Raw genomic sequence first — 13,069 nt, forward strand, 5'->3', positions numbered from 1 at the left:
TGGTATTCAAACAACTTTCAGAAGCTCACAAGGCAAACACTTTACCTGATTTTGCTCCCACCACACAAAATTTTTATTTTACATTTATAATATTTAAAGATAATATTTTCTAATGGAGGTATGCAATATATTACAATTTATCTTTGATAATTAACTTCTTAAATTATTCTTAAAATTGCATTTCAGTTGTGCTTAGAATTCCCTATGAAAATACAAAACCTTGACATCACTATTTATACAGAAACAGGTACTGAAATGAAATTATTGTAAATGTTAAAAATAATACTGATGACATTTTTGTCTGATCCTGAGCTAGACAACATATGTGTTAACTTTAATCATTTAAGTACAAATTTTCAGTGTATTTTATTTAAAATTTAAGTGTATTTTATTTAAAATAAGCAAGTATGTTCATTAGGAATCTGATATTTGGAAAATAACTAATTTTATATGTAAGACTGACATCAAATAATGTTGATTCAGAATCCTTTTGAGTATATGTTTTGGGAGCAAAGTACATCTAAAATATGATTGCTACACTTTAAAAATGTATAAATATTTATATACGGTATAAAAACTTAAAAAGGAGAGTGATTTGTTTTGTTTTGTTTTGTTTTTGTCTGTTTTTGATATTATTTTCCTTCTCTTTTTTCTTCCACTTTTTTCTATTTTTTTTTTCACTCTTGTGGATATTATTCGGTGATTTTTTTCTTTTCTTTTCTTTTTCTTTTTTTTTTTTTTTTAGTAGTTGATACCAAAATTTTTCTTCTCTTTTCCTTAACCTTTTTATCTCTAACAGAATAGCATAACTTGAATCATTCAGCCTCATAAATTGAGGGAGGAAAAGGATGATACCAGGACCAGTCATATGAACATGTAGTGTAAATAAAAAATAACCAGACTAGAACACCAAACAGAATAGTTACCCAACCTAAAACAAGTTGTAAAGTGGAGACCAGTTACACTCGTATTCTGGGGGGGGAGGGGTAAAGGGGAGATATGGGAGATATGCTGGGAACAGGAGTGGAGGGAGGACAACATTGGTGGTGGGAATGCCCTTCATTCATTGTCACTATGTACGGTAAATATTTCTGTGTAATGAATTACAGTCACAATAAAAATTAAAAAAAAAAAGTCACAAAGGCAAAAAAAAAAAGGAGTAATTTTAAAAATATTTTTATTGTGCTCATTGTAAATTACAAGTCTTTCACAGTTGTATTTCAGGTATTCAATGATAGTGAATTAGGGCCATTCCCACTGCCAGTGTTGACCTCCCTCCACCAAATTTTCTGGAATGCATTCCAAACCTCCACACCTAGGCCCCTGAAGAACTAGTGCAACAAGTCCGTTTTGTGTTTAGTTTGTTATAGTTTGGGTCTCTTGATTCTGTTGTCTTTGACTTTGGCTTGGGTATTTAGATCTGACCTTTTTTTCCTCCCACTCAATGTTTGAGACCACTTGGCCCCTGAACCTCAGAAATCGCTCCTGGCAGGCTCAGAAATGCCAGGAATTGAACAGTGGTCATCCCTGGTCAACAGCATGCAAGACAAATGCCCGACTGCTGTGCTATAGCTCATGCCCTTGCAAGTATACTTTCTGGCACTGTGGTTCCAGTCCGCAAATGTCACATTGCCACCTATTGTCCAGATCTACTGACAGCTAATACAACCTACTCCTCAGATATGCGTTTTCTAAGACTGCCCACATGCCACAATACTGTGAGTTACATAAAATTACTATTACTATTATTTTGATAACACTGGTCATTAACTTAGGAGCTCTCTGATTCCATGGTTTTTAGGGTTTTATAGGAAATCATTTATTATTGGTCTAATTGATTAAATAACCATGGATAATATACTCAATACACCTCACCTCCATATTAAGGGTAAACTAAATTTTATAATTTTTTTCATCTTTTTCTTATGTCTAGCTCTTGTCTATACAAAATCAAATAGATCACTTGTTAAAGAATTCTGGAAAGTTTTTATGAAGCATCCGCCCTTAGACTAATCTAAAAATGTCAGGATATTCTTATTAGTGTTCTGATTTAATATGAGAATGCCCCTTTTATATTGTGCTGTTTTGTTATATTTTATAAATCTAAAGGAAAAACAGCTCTCTAGCAATTAAACAAGTCTTTCTTATTTGAGAGAATATGAACTACCTTGATCTGCATTGATAAATAATAAAACGAAAGAAGCTGATTTCTCTAGTAATAAATATTTAAATAGAAGTTATGTTCAGTACTAAAATTCTATTGTAATATATGCAAGCTGTATTGGTTCATATTTTAAAATGACACAAAAATTATAAAATGGTATTTTAATCACAGCCAATGTAGGTAATCAATAATGCTTCTGGACCTAATTTGTTTCTTAATATCAGAAATGATAAATAACCAAATAAAGCATAAGCATTTGCAATTTTATCTACCAACAGTATAGATGCACTATATTCCTTATATGTACATATTTAATAGGGTAGGTTAAATTAATAGTCAATGTTACATTTATATTAATTAAACTATTTTTTAGATATCTGAAAACATTTAACCATGTAACAAAAATCTATGTTTTGATTACCAGTATTCTAAGTCACAAATGTTTTTGCTTTAACAAATTATATTATGGTAATTTTTTCTTTAAAAGAATATTATCATTGGTTAAGGACCAATTCAACTATTTATTATCATCATTAAAAAATAAAGGAAAAAAGAGGGCCGGAGAGATAGCACAGTGGTGTTTCCTTGCAAACAGCTGATCCAGGATCTAAGGTGTTTTGGTTCAAATCCCAGCATCCAATATAGTCCCCCGTGTCTGCCAGGAACTATTTCTGAGCAGATAACCAGGAATAACCCCTGAGCACTGCCGGGTGTGGCCCAAAAACAAAAACAAAAACAAATCAAAAATAAAAGAAAAATAAAGCCTATTTAAAAATATGACAAACTTGCTAAAATAATATTAGAAGTCTGTTTTAAAAAGTGTCAAAGAATTTGTTTATTTTCCAAATCCTTGTAAAGAAATACTGAAAAAATTATGAATTATTTAATTTCTCTGATTAAAATTATGTTATTTCTTTACATGTTGCTCATTTTAGGACATATATGATAATGGAATTTGAACCCTGGTCAGTAGCATACATGTTTTTATTTTTTTTTAAATATGGAATGCTTCACGAATTTGTGTGTCATCCTTGAGCAGGGGCCATGCTAATCTTCTCTGTATCATTTCAATATAGTATATGTGCTGCCGAAGCAAGCACATGTTTTCATTTTTTTAAATCACAATACTTTGATAGAATTCAGAGGTGAGAAATATCTGGCCCATGAAACGTACAATAACTGAATTAGCAGTTTGGCCCACATACATGACAATGATCATACATGCTTCATATTGTCTGACTATGACCGATTTGTGTTGTGTGACTCACAAGTGATGTTACAAATATACAAAATATCTTGGGGAATGAACTTTTCTGTTCCTAAATTATAGTCCTTATGGAAGCTAGAAAATCTGAGTTCAAATCTACACATATCAGTGCAATTGTTTAATACTTCAAAATCCTGTCTCAGTTTTTCAACAAATAAACTAATAATAGTGCCTACCTCATAAAATGTTGTGTACTACATTAATGAATGCATATAAAGGTAAATAATTGGTGATATCACATAAAAAGCACTTATTTAGAAAGTAGAGCTATATAGTACTTCTGAATATATGTTATTTATCTTGGAGAATTAGGTAATTTATTGTTTATAGTTATAGTTAATGTGTGCACTTAAAGATTAATTATTTCCAGTTGAGCATAATATTAAGGGGTTATAATTTTTTACACATTTTCTGTACATTTGAGAAACTGTTTTTGATTTGCAAACAAGTATTTCTTTTCTAATATACAAAACATACTGAATTTGATTCACTTTTTGTCTATCATGTTAGTCTGGCTTTGCAACACCCTGTTATGCTCAGGGCTTATCCTAACTCTGGGCTCAGAATTCTTTCTTTTCATGGCCTGAGTAACATTAGGGATTCTGGGAATCAATCCCATGCCAGTAGTATGCAAGGGAAGTTTCTTATCCACTGTTGTGGTTATCTCTCCAACCTGTATTTCTTTTCTATATTGATCTTCCTGTGACATTTTCTGGGTTTTCATAATGACAGCTCTTACCTCATCATTTTCAAGTTTATGTTTCAGGGGACCTCTTTAGAGTGAATATCCATCAGTGATCATCCAATCTAATATTCTTTTATTTTTAATTCAAACAATTGTGATATAAAAAGTCATGCACAGTGTTACAGGATCAATCTCACCACCAGTGTTAACCTCCCTCCCACCTCCAATTCCGCCCTTCACCAATTCCTAGAGTTCATCACATGCCACCACTATTCCAGTCTGTCATCATAACAGGCACCATTTTGTTAGGTTGTTAAAGTTTGGATCTAATTATTTCACTGTTGTTGACTCTGACTTACATATTTAGTTCTGTCCTTTACCACCACCAATGTACCTGAGGTCCATTAGTACCTGACTTCCATCCTTTCATATTTGTATTTTGCCTTTTCCACTCAATTTCTTTCTTGCTCCTCATTATATCTAAAGCCTACAATGTCCTTGAGAACCCTCATATAAGCTGTTGCATTTATGTATTTAGTTATTTTAAAAACAACATATAAATGATATCATCTTGTATTTATCTTTCTTTTGGCTAACTTCATTTTGCTGAAATTTTTAATCATGAATTGATGATGAATCTTGTCAAATGTCTTGTCTGCATCAATTGCTATATCATATATATATATATATATATATATATATATATATTGGTTTTTAGGCCACACTGGTTTGATGCTCAGGGGTTACTCCTGGCTAAGAGCTCAGAAATTGCCCCTGGCATGGGGGAACCATATGGGACGCCTGAGATCGAACCAAGGTCCTTCCTTGGCTAGTGCTTGCAAGCAGACATCTTAACTCTAGAGTTACCTCACCGGCCCCAATCATATTTTTTAACCTTTTTTCTGATATGGTGTATGCTGTTGAATGATTTGCATTTATTAAACCATCTTTGCATTCTATGAATGAACCTATTAATTATTCATGGTTTATAATCTTTTTGGTGTGCTGTTGGTCTGTTTGCTTATATTTTGTTGAGAATTTTTTTTCATCAATACTTATGTGAGATTGGTCTGTAGTTTTCTTTTCTGGTAATGTCTCTGTCAACTTTTGGAATTAGCATAATGTTACCATTTTTCTTGGTATTCCTTTTTAATTTTTAATTTTTTGATATCTTTATTTAAACATCTTATTTACAAACATGCTTATGGTTGGGTTTCAGTCATGTAAAGAACACCCCCCCCAACAGTGCAACATTCCCATCACCAATGTTCCAAAACTCACTCCTCCCCACCCCACCCCGCCTGTACTCTAGACAAGCTTTCTACTTCCCTCGTTTATTCTCAATGTAGTTATTTCTCTAACTACACTCATAATTTTTTTGTGGTGAGCTTTATGAAGTGAGCTGGAACTTCCAGCCCTCCTCTCTTTTTTCTCTGAAAATTATTGCAAGAATGTCTTTCATTTTTCTTAAAACTCATAGATGAGTGAGACTATTCTGCATCTTTCTCTCTCCCTTTGACTTATTTCACTCAGCATAATAGATTCCATGTGCATCCATGTATGGGAAAATTTCATGCCTTCACTCTCCTGACGGCTACATAATATTCCATTGTGTATATGTACCACAGTTTCTTTAGCTATTCATCTGTTGAAGGGCATCTTGGTTGTTTCCAGAGTCTTGCTATGGTAAATAGTGCTGTAGTGAATATATGTGTAAGGAAGGGATTTATGTATTGCATTTTTTGTGTCCTAGGTATATTCCTAGGGAGTGGTATACCTGGATCATATGGGAGCTCAATTTCCAGTTCTTGGAGGAATCTTCATATTGCTTTCCACAGAGATTGGCACACATCACAAAGAATGAAAACAAGCAGTGTTGGTGGGGATGTGGAGAGAAAGCATAATGTTATCTTTATAAAAGGTATTAGGCAGCGTTTCCAACTCCTTAATATCTTGTAAAATTTTAATGATTGTCATAAATATTCTCTGAATATTTAATAAATCTCACCATAAATCCATCTGGCCTTTAGATTAATTCATTAGGAAATTCTTTTTTTTGTCTGTTTTGTTTTTGTTTGTTGTTTGTTTTGGGGCCACCCCTGGCAGGCTTAGGCAACCATATGGAATGCTGGGAATCAAATCCAGTCAGTCCCAGGTTGGCAATGTGCAAAGCAAATGCCCTAGTGATGTGCTATCACTCCAGGCCTTTATTGTGAAATTCTTAATTACTGTTCCAATTTACTTGTTTGTGATGACCTATTTAGTTCACCTATTTCCTCTGTGTGGTACAGTTTTGTGTGTTCCTATTTTCAGAAAAATTTTTATGTCTTTTAGGTTTTTTAGCTTAACACAATATAGAATACAGTTGTTCATAGTAAACTCTCATGATGTCTTGGATTTATGGGGATTTTGTTTTAATTTTTCCTCTTTCATTTATAAGCTGTTTTATTTGAGCACTTTATCTTTTTATACTTAAGTGTCTTAAAGTTTTTTCTATTTTGTTCATTAATTCAAAATAAAGTAATTAGAGGCCGGAGAGATAGCATGGAGATAAGGCATTTGCCTTGCATGCAGAAGGTCAGTTGTTCGAATCCTGGCATCCCATATGGTCCCCCCGAGGCTGCCAGGAGTGATTTTTGAGCATAGAACCAGCACTCTCAGGTGTGACCCAAAAACAAACAAACAAACAAAAAAAAAAAAAACAAAAAACAAAAAAAAACAAAAACAAAAACAAAAAAACAATAGAGTTATTGGTTTCATTGATAATTTGTATTATTCGTTTATACATCACTGATTTTTGCTCTCGTTTTTATTATTTGTTTTCTTCTACTTTTCTTTGGATTTTTTTGTCGGTTTTTCAGAATTTTTTTTCCTTCTTTCTTTATGTAGGCCTCTATCACTATGAGTTTCCCCCTATTTACTGTTTTTTCATCTGTCATAGAATTGGTGACTTTTTTCTTTATCAATTTTATTAGTCTTAAGGTATCTTTTTATTTTTTTCTTGATTTTTTTTTGAAAATTTTGTTATTGACTTTGAAGCTATCCAGCGAGCAAATGAGTGAGTAAGAAATGGCTGACTGTGGGGACTGCCAGGTGAAGTGTTGATTGCTTCACCTGCAGAGTCTCCACCTTGCTGTGCTTCTTCTGAGGAAACTGGGAACCTCAAGGGAGCCCTGTCCATTGCTCTCTGTCTTTTCTGAATCCTTGAAGCTCTCCTCAGAGCCCTGGGAAGTGAACCCCCCAAAAAACTGCATTATGAAGCTACTCAGCTTAAGAGTGAGTGAGTAAGGAATGGCTGACTTTACAAGCCCAGAGAGGGGAAGCCGCTGAACTCTGCTGAAACTTAGATGCCAGCACCCCTATCTGCCTGTCTTCTATGCTGTGCTGAATTTTTGACCTGATTTCATCCTGTGTGTGGCTCATCTGCAGACAGCTCACCTTCCCTGGAGCCTTCCCTGGAAGTGAGTTTAAAAACCCTGAAAGGGGAAGCCACTGAACTCTGCTGGAACTAAGATATCAGCACCACTATCTGCCTGTCTTCTGTGCTGTGATCCATCTTCGGACTGATTTTATCCTGTGTGTGGCCCATCTTTGGACAGCTCGCCTTCATGGGAGCATTCCCTGGAGGTGAGCTTACACGCCCAGAAAGGGAAAACCACTGAACTCTGCTGGAACTCAGATGCCAGCATCCCTATCTGCCTGTTTTCTGTGCTGTGCTTCATTTTTGGCCTGATTTCATCCTGTGTGTGACTCATTTGCGGACAGCTCGCCTTCCCTGAAGCCTTCCCTGGAGGTGCTTTTACAAGCCCAGAAAGGGTGGAGCCAGAGGAGCACTGCCACTCAGCTTGGATTCCCGGCCGTGCACATCATTTAGCCATTGAATACAACCACAACACGTAGAAAAACCCAAAATACAAGCGTGAAAATGGGGGAAACAATGCAGGCAAGTGCCAAACATAGAGAATGATGATGGCAACTCTATGACTTGAACATGACCAACCAACTAGTCAGTCTCTCAGATAAGGAGTTTAGAGTTGCAATATGGAAGATGTTCAAAGAACTCAAAGAAAGTATAGAAGAGAACACTAATAAGAATCAAGAGGATATGAAGATAGAAATCAGAAAACTCCAAACTGAAATTTCAGGTAAAATAACAGGTCTGAAAAACTCAGTAGATGAATTGAAAAACAAAACAAAACATGGTTGAGCTTTCCAACAGGTTAACAGCAGCTGAGGATAGAATTAGTACACTGGAAGATGAGATGAATAACAATTCCATACAGCAGAAAAAATTGGAGAAAAGCCTTAAAGGAAATGATCAATCAATGGAAAAATTACTCAAAGAATGGGAACAGATGAAAATAGAAGTCTATGATAAGATCAACAGAAACAACTTAAGAATCATTGGAGTCCCAGAGACCCAGGAAGAAAATCTTCAGGAAGAATCAATGGTCAAGAACATCATTAAAGAGAAACTACCAGAGTTAATAAATACATGTGATCAAATCCTGCATGCAAAAAGAATACCAACTAAAAGAGAGCCAAGAAAAACCACCCCAAAACACAACCTAGTCACAATGATGAATCCCACAGACAGAGACAGAATTCTGAAAGCAGCAAGATCAAAAAGAGAACTTACATTCATGTGAACATCCTTGAGATTTACTGCAGACCTGTCACCAGAAACACTCAAGGCCAGAAGGCAGTGGTGGGACATAGTGACAAAACTTAATGAAATAAATGCTTCGCCTAGAATACTGCACTCAGCAAAACTCACTTTCAGGTTTGAAGGAACATTACATGGTTTCACAGGCAAACAACAGATCAGAAACTTTACAGACTCAAAACCATTCTTAAAAGAAAAACTAAACAGCCCATTTTAAGACAAAACTGACAAACAGACACACCAAACTTCAATATAAAGATGGCACTAACTCCCAGGACAATTCTTTCTCTCAATGTCAATGGACTAAATGCACCAGTTAAGAGACACAGAGTGGCTCAATGGATCAAAAAACTCAATACAACCCTTTGCTGCCTACAAGAAAGGCACCTGAATAGTCAGAACAAACATAGACTCAAAATAAAGGGCTGGAGGAAAATCATCCAAGCAAACAACACCCATAAAAAAGCTGGAGTGGCCATAATAACATCAGATGATGCAAACTTTATATTTAGGAAAGTTGTAAGGGACAAAAATGAACATTTTGTATTAATCAAGAGATACATACAGCAGGAAGAAATAACTCTCCTAAACATATATGCACTGAATGAGGGGCCAGCAAAATATTAGATAAAATTGTTGACAAATCTGAAAAATAATATCAATAACAACACAATGATTGTGGGAGACCTCACCACGACATTGTCAACACTAAACAGGTCAACCAGACTGAAACCCAACAAAAATATACTAGACCTGAAAAGAGAAATGGAAGAAAGAGGCCTAGTAGAAATATACAGGACACACCACACGAAGAAGCCCAGATACACATTCTTCTCTAATGGACATGGGACATTCTCCAGGATAGACTACATGCTAGCACATAAAACATACCTCCATAACATCAAGATAGAAATTTTGCAGGCTACCTTCGCTGACCACAAGGCCCTGAAATTATATGTGAAACACAAAGGGACACAGAAGAAAAACTTTAATATCTGGAAGTTAAACAGCCTAATACTGAATAACCAGTGGATCTGAGATTAAATCAAAGAGGAAATCAAAACCTTCCTAGAAAGAAATAACAATGGAGACACAAACTATCAGAACCTATGGGACACAGCAAAAGCAGTACTGAGAGGAATATTTATAGCTTTGCAAGCACACATCAGGAAGGAAAAAGGAGCTTACCTGAGTACCTTAATGACACAGCTAATAGAACTAGAAAGTGCTCAACAAAAGGACCCAAAAATTGGAAGACAGAAGGAAATAACAAAGCTGAGAGCAGAAATCAAAGAAGTGGAAACCCAAAAAACAATCCGAAAGATCAACGAAAGCAGAAGTTGGTTCTTTGAAAAAATAAACAAGATTGATAGACCACTGGCAAAATTAACAAAGAGAGAGAGAGAGAGAGAAACTTGATAACTCGTATTAGGAATGAAAAAGGAGAGATCACTACTGATATGTTAGAGATCCAAAGGGTAATCAGAAACTACTTTGAGAAACTCTATGCCACTAAAAATGAAAACCTGGAAAAAATGGATAAATATTTGTACTCTCATAATCTTCCATGGTTGAATGAAGAGGATGTAGCATATCTAAACACACCCAACACTATTGAGAAAATTAAGACATTTATCAAATGTCTGCCCAAAAACAAAATTCCAGGCCTAGATGGACTTACTAATGAATTCTATCAAACCTTTCAAGAGGAACTTCTACCAAACCTGCAAGACTCTTTCATGAAATCTAAAAAACAGGAAAACTTCCAAATAGGGAATATATATACTATTTACCTAGTACCTATCAGACAAATGGCTATTCTCCAAAATATATAAGGCACTGAAAAAAATTTACAAGAAAAAATCATCTAATCCCATCAAAAATTGGGTAGAATAAATGGACATACACATTGACATTGAAGAAATACAAATGGCCAAAAGACACATGAAAAAATGCTCCACATCACTAAACATCAGGGAGATGAAAATCAAAACAGCTATGAGTTACCACCTCACACCCCAGAGATTGGCACATATCACAAAGAATGTGAACAAGCAGTGTTGGTGGGGATGTGGAGAGAAAGGAACTCTTATCCACTGCTGGTGGGAATGCTGTCTCGTTCAACCCTTTTGAAAAGCAATATGGAGATTCCTCCAAAAACTGGAAATCGAGTTCCCTTATGACCCAGCTATACTACTACTAGGAATATACCCTAGGAACACAATAATACAATACAAAAATCCCTTCCTTACATCTATATTCATTGCAGCACTATATACCATATCAAGACTCTGGAAACAGCCAAGATACCCTTCAGCAGATGAATGGCTAAAGAAAATGTGGTACATATACACAATGGAATATTATGCAATTGTCAGGAGAGATGAAGTCATGAAATTTTCCTATACATGGATGTACATGGAATCTATTATACTGAGTGAAATAAGTCAGAGAGAGGGATAAAGATGCAGAATGGTCTCACTCATCTATGGGTTTTAAGAAAAATGAAAGACATTCTTCCAATAATAACTTTCATACACGAAAGAGAAAAGAGCTGGGCATTACAGCTCACCTCATGAAGCTCACCACAAACATGGATGAGTTTAGTCAGAGAAATAACTAAGTTTCAAACTATCCTAATAATGAGAATGTATGAGGGACATAGAATTCCTGTCTAGAGTACAGGTTTTGGGTTGGGTGGGGAGGAGGGAGATTTAGGACATTGGTGATGGGAATGTTGCACTGTTGATGGGTGGTGTTCTTTACATGACTAAAACCCAAACACAATCATGTATGTAATAAATTTGTTTAAATAAAAATTTAAAAAATAAAAATAAAAGAGGACAAAAGGAAATGGAAATATATCATCTGCTCTTGGATTGAGAAGATCAACACCACAAAAATGGAAATACTTCCCAAGGAATTGTACAGATTTAATGTAATTCCTCTAAGGATACCAGTGACATTTTTCAAAAAAGTGAATCAAACACTCTTGAATTTCATTTGGAACAATAAATGTCCATGAATATCTAAAGCAATTCTTGAGAAATATAAAATAGGAGGCATCATTTTCCCCAACTTTAAATGGGACTATAAAGCAACAGTCATTAAAACAGCACTGTTTTTCTGCCCGGAGACTGTGGATACAGCTGACTGTGCTGGGCCTTTAAGCACACAGACATTTTGAGGCTTCCCTCTGCTTGCTTCAGACTGGAAATTTGATTCTCTCTGGCATCCATCCCCTGAGGGCTCACTTCTCCAGAGGTGTGTCTTTTGCCCAGAGACTGTGGGTACAGCTGACTCTGCTGAGCCTTTTAAACATGGCAGACATTTTGAGGCTTCCCTCTGCTTGCTTCATTAAAACAGCACTATATTGAAACAAAGACATACCCTCAAGTCAATAAAACAGACTTGAATATTCAATACATAATATGCTTATCTCCTTTCTTAATATTTTTCAATTTTGGTTTTTGGATAACACTCGGGGCCTAATTCTTACTCTACACTTAAAGATCACTTCTGGTGAGAAGCACCATGCTAATTGCCTTATCTCACTGACCCCACACAGTTCTCCTCTTAAATATTTTAATAAAAAATGTGTTTTTCAATTAAAGAAGATGCTCCATCCAAGATTTGTGCAGAAAACAAGATCTCTAATGACTGACTTTGACAACTGCAACTGAGCAGAACTTTTCCTGGGACCATAAAGAAAGACACTAGGGTTGGACAACCAACATGCCCGGAGCCTTTAGCCAGTCTTATGACAGCATGTTTCATGGGTGAAGACACCTGTATCTCTTAAGCCAAGGAAATTTCCTCTCTAATTTCCCTAATGTTTACTGCACCTATGCAAAAAATAAATCATGCCACATCTGCCCCCCCCCTTTTATTTATATCTTCTAGGTAGAGGTTCCCAACTTTTTCACAGAACTTTAGAACTTAAATCATTTTGTTCAGTCTCATATTTCTTTATATTTCTACAAATTGAATAAAGAAAGAAAAAAGTGAATGGGACCCAGGGATCAAGTGGTCTCAGGAGCATTGATTTAAAAAATCTCAGATCTAAATACCCAAGACCCAAACTTTAACAAGCTAAACACAAAACGGATCAGTTACACTAGTAGTCCAGGGGGCTAAAGATAGAGTTATGAGATATATGTTGGTAACTATTGTGGAGGGAGGTCAACACTGGTGGTGGAAATGGCCCTGATTCACTGTCACTGTATTCTTGAAATACAACTGTGAGTGACTTGTAATTCACAATGGTCTCAATAAAAATATTTTAAA

General features: G+C 35.4%; 1 protein-coding gene and 1 non-coding gene across 2 annotated transcripts in view; one reads left to right on the forward strand and one right to left on the reverse strand.

Annotated features, from left to right (window-relative positions):
• The window catches only part of SPAG16 (sperm associated antigen 16), a 1,100,078-nt gene that overhangs the window by 240,844 nt on the left and 846,165 nt on the right, over positions 1-13,069 (forward strand). The gene's annotated exons all lie outside the window — the stretch shown is intronic.
• LOC126026402 (U6 spliceosomal RNA) lies at positions 3,159-3,264 on the reverse strand. The gene has a single exon (XR_007501693.1). It is a non-coding gene; the product is annotated as a U6 spliceosomal RNA (small nuclear RNA).

Source organism: Suncus etruscus, chromosome 1 (assembly GCF_024139225.1).
Source record: "Suncus etruscus isolate mSunEtr1 chromosome 1, mSunEtr1.pri.cur, whole genome shotgun sequence".
NCBI lineage: Eukaryota > Metazoa > Chordata > Mammalia > Eulipotyphla > Soricidae > Suncus > Suncus etruscus.